Source organism: Gorilla gorilla, chromosome 10 (assembly GCF_029281585.2).
Source record: "Gorilla gorilla gorilla isolate KB3781 chromosome 10, NHGRI_mGorGor1-v2.1_pri, whole genome shotgun sequence".
Lineage (NCBI taxonomy): Eukaryota > Metazoa > Chordata > Mammalia > Primates > Hominidae > Gorilla > Gorilla gorilla.
In genome coordinates, this window is record NC_073234.2 from 67,613,991 (window position 1) to 67,618,193 (window position 4,203).

Consider the following 4,203-nt stretch of genomic DNA (forward strand, 5'->3'; position numbering starts at 1 on the left):
AGCAATTTTCTTAGTCTTAAATTCTATCTTTATTGTGCTGTGGTCCTAGAAAGTAGTTGGTGTGATTTCGGTTCTTTTGCATTTGCTGAGGATTGTTTTATGTCCAATTCTGTAGTCAATTTTAGAGTATGTGCCATGTGGCAATGAGGAGAATGTATATTCTGCTGTTTTGGGGTGGTGAGTTCTGTAGATGTCTATCAGGTCCATTTAGTCCAGTGTTGAATTCAGGTCTTCAACATTTTTGTTAATTTTCTGACTCGATCATCTGTCTAATACCGTCAGCAGGGTGTTGAAGTCTCCCACTATTATTGTGTGGGAGTCTAAGTCTCTTTGAAGATCTTTAAGAACTTGCTTCATGAATCTGGGTACTCCTTTGTTAGGCCCATATATATTTAGGATAGTGAGGTCTTCTTATGGAATTGAACCCTTTACCATTATGTAACTATATGGAATGGTCAAGAATTTGCATGTCATCCTTGTGCATGGGCCATGCTAACCTTCTCTGTATCATTCCAGCTTTAGTACATGTACTGCCACCATTATTTCTCTAAGGTCAATAGTTATGTACCTTCTTTCTTTCCTGATTTTAGTAATGTCAGTCTGCTTTATTTGATCAACCTAAATAAAGTTTTGTCAATTTTGTAGATATTTTAAAGAATTCACTTTCGGGTTTTTAAATATCTGTTTTTTCAGTCTCTATTTCATCAATTTCCACTCTCATCTTTGTTATATCCTTCCTTCTATTCTTTCTATTTGCTTTGGCAGTTGGGGTCATCCTCTGGTGTGAATGACCCCACAGGGTCTGCCCCAACAGAAATCTACCCCAACTCCACAAAGCAAATAGAAGGAAAGAGGGAGTTTAAGGTAGGAGTTTAGGTTATTGATTTGAGATCTTTTTCCTTTTTTAATACAGGCATTAACAGATATAAACTTCCCTATCAGTACTACTGTCTCTACATCCAATAAGTTTGGAATGTTGTGTTTTCATTTTCTTTGACCTTAAAGTATTTTCTAATTTCCCTTGCAACTTCCTCTTTAACACATTTGTCTCCTAATGAGAGATGTCACGCTGCATGGGGTGTTACTCCCATCTACTGCTAGCAGATTGAATTTAACAAACCTTTGATTCTCTCTCGGAGCTATTGGTGATGCCTCATTGCAAACTGACACTTTGTCTTGTTATGTTTTGCCCTTCTCAACTAATCACTTAACTCTGGCCACACAGTTATGACCTTTGAAACTAATCTGTGTCATATGTTTGGCTCTCCAGATGATTAGGACTGATAGTGGTACATTTTTTATTACAAAATAAAAACTTGACAAGTGGCTAAAAGTCAAAGCATTCAATGGGCCCTCAACTCACTGCCATCAGTAGGCATCTGATGTTGTTGAGCGTGTATACAGGCTTATCAAAAATTGACTCTAAAAGATTTATGATTTTATCTCCCTCAATGTCTCCTGGTCCACACATCCTAACAAGACACTTTAATCACTAATTACAGCTGTCCCTAGAAAAGAATCACCTCTTCTTAGAGACTTTCTGGGTAATGAATGGGATGAAAGTATTGGAGAATTATATAGACCTATTTTGAAATTTTAGGATTGTGTCTTGATTATTTTTGAGCGTGATACTTTTTTTCTCTCTAATTACAAGCTGAAGCTGGTCTTATTTTCATACACTTTAAGGGGGCCCAGAGGATTCCAATTTAATTCTAGTTCAGCCACCTGCATTCTCTTGTTGGACTGACATGATCCCACATCATAAAAATAATCACTACTATATTGAATACAGTGCTCACTGAGTCTCCCTATATTGGCTCAGACAAAATAAGATAAATGATATAGTGGGTCTCCATAAATTTTATAAAAGTGTCCTTTACCTCTCACACACATTCCCTCCATATCTGGTTGCAAACTGGACATGACTGGAAGAAGAAGTAAAATTATAGCTATTGGATTGGGACATACTTGCTTGTTTGTTTGTTTAGTAATAGTGAAGGAAACAAACAACCCAGGCATATGAGAAAAAAAATATTTTACATCTTGAAGGTATGGAGTAAGTGAAGTATTAATGATCTTTGATCAAAACCTCTTGTAGCCACTCTCATTACTAAAAACACGATGTTTCTCTCCTAAACCATTGTAAGTGTCTAGAATTTAATGGATTCATGGGGTCTGTCTAATCACAACCCTCAACCCCACTGACTCTATTTTATGATAGCCATTTCCCTTAATCCTTCCAAGAAATCTGCCAAAAACACCAGAGGATGACCCCAACTCCTGAACCTCTCAGGCAAAACCTATCAGTATCTCCAGATGTCTTCCCTATTCTCATTCCCATAGCCACTACTCAACCACTCATGGGTTGGACAAATGCCACCCAGTTGGTGGCATGAATAAATAGGACAGTTTGGGCTGAGTGCCCTCAGGAAATCCCTCCAAAAATCAGGTCTAGACTCAATTATTCAAATTGAATTAAGAATCTGACAGTTTATCAGCTGGCCAGGAGGTCATGTTGAAGACACTATAAAATTCTGCCCCTACTGATGTAGGTTCTACTTGGAGGTTCCCAACAATTGTTAGCAAACCTTTGTTTCCAGTGGTACCACATGCACCCTTGGGACTGTACTTCTTGTATGGAAGCCAGACATTAACTTCCCTCCCTCCCCAAAACACTGTGACTTGCACCTTAGTGGTGGTCATAAGAGATTTTCCAGTGTTAAAGGAAACCCCAGCAGTGGATTATAATGTAGTCCTTAGATGACCATGACTACCTCTCTAAAATGAAACTATACGTGATTACTTGGAGGAGCTACCTGGATAATTGGAGCTACCTGGAGGGATAATTGACTTGTTATTTTTGCGCTCTGTAAGCAGTTGTCCCTACAGTGTGGTCATTCAATTAGAAAAGTTGGTATGAAATTTGTTTCTCACTTTAGCTGAAGTGGTCAATGACACCACTTTAGTCCTAGAAGTCATCAGGTCAGCTCAGTTTACTGGCCAGGGTTGTTATGGATAGATAGGTGCAAACCAATATGAGGTCTGTGCAATTGCTTTTGTAACTGTATTAATGTCCCAGGTCAACTGGAGCCATCAATACAGAAACTTAAAAAGAAAGCCACATGGCTTCTAAGATAGACTGTAATGGTTTATGACTTTTATTTCTGTTGGTTAAATCTTGGACCCTGGGAAGCACAGTTAAGCTCAACACAGAAGGTCAACAGCCACTGATTTGAATCCTATTGGTAGTAGCCTTAACTAAATGCTTGTATAAGACCAATTAGATACACTAATTCCCAGCCTCTGTCAGATTAATCACAGTCACCAACAGAGTGGCATCCTCAGGGGAAAATTTGCCAGAAGCCAAGACAGTTTAGAAAAGAATAAACCTCTATTTCTCTTTTACTTTTCTACATAGATTGCGAGTGAGGTATTGCTCCTCCTTTTTCAGGATTATCTTTTCAAGAATACAACATGAACAGCCTTGGAAGATTGTACCACTCTCCAAAGGAAAGAATAGGTTTGCTTATGCTTACCCTCTAGTGTAATAAAGATAATTGTTCCCTCTGTGGTAAAATGATAGGCCTTCTTACCACCCATTATAAAAGATTTGGGTTTCCTAAGTTCAGTATTTTCCTTTAACATAATCCACTATTTGTCTAGCATCTCTCTGGGTCCTATAAAACTTGGGGGCATAAGGGAATTGATGAAAATATGCTGATACTTATATTGCCCATTGTTCCATAGTAATAAACTCCTTTCTCTTTGACCCAGGACTCTTATATCTTCTGCCAGCATAATACGACAGGCTAATATGATAGTGTAAATGTAGGGTAATATATTAGACACTTCACAGTTCTTGACTGCAGGAGAGAAAACACTCAAAAAAAAAAAAACTTTTATCATACTACAGGGTGTAATTCACTTTTGTATCTAATTTAGAAATTTTATTTCAGCATTTTTTTCATTAGTTTTATCATCCTAGTTTTTAAAATCCATTTCAATCCTCTGTTTTTCTGTTAGTTATCATCTTAATGATTAAAGTAAAAATGTGATGTGCTCACAATGCGTAGAATTTTGTCTGTAACAATTTAAGGATTTTGCCTTTATAATAGCATAATCTCACTAACAATGGGCTCTATGACTCCTCCCTCTTTTCTATCTCTTCCAGCATACTTTATGAAATTGAATTAATGAATATGA

The 4,203-nt window shown here is 37.4% G+C and overlaps 1 non-coding gene across 1 annotated transcript; it reads right to left on the minus strand.

Annotated features, from left to right (window-relative positions):
• Nucleotides 1-440: 440 nt before the first annotated feature.
• On the minus strand, nucleotides 441-543 carry LOC115930277 (U6 spliceosomal RNA). The gene has a single exon (XR_004066929.2). It is a non-coding gene; the product is annotated as a U6 spliceosomal RNA (small nuclear RNA).
• Nucleotides 544-4,203: the final 3,660 nt, after the last annotated feature.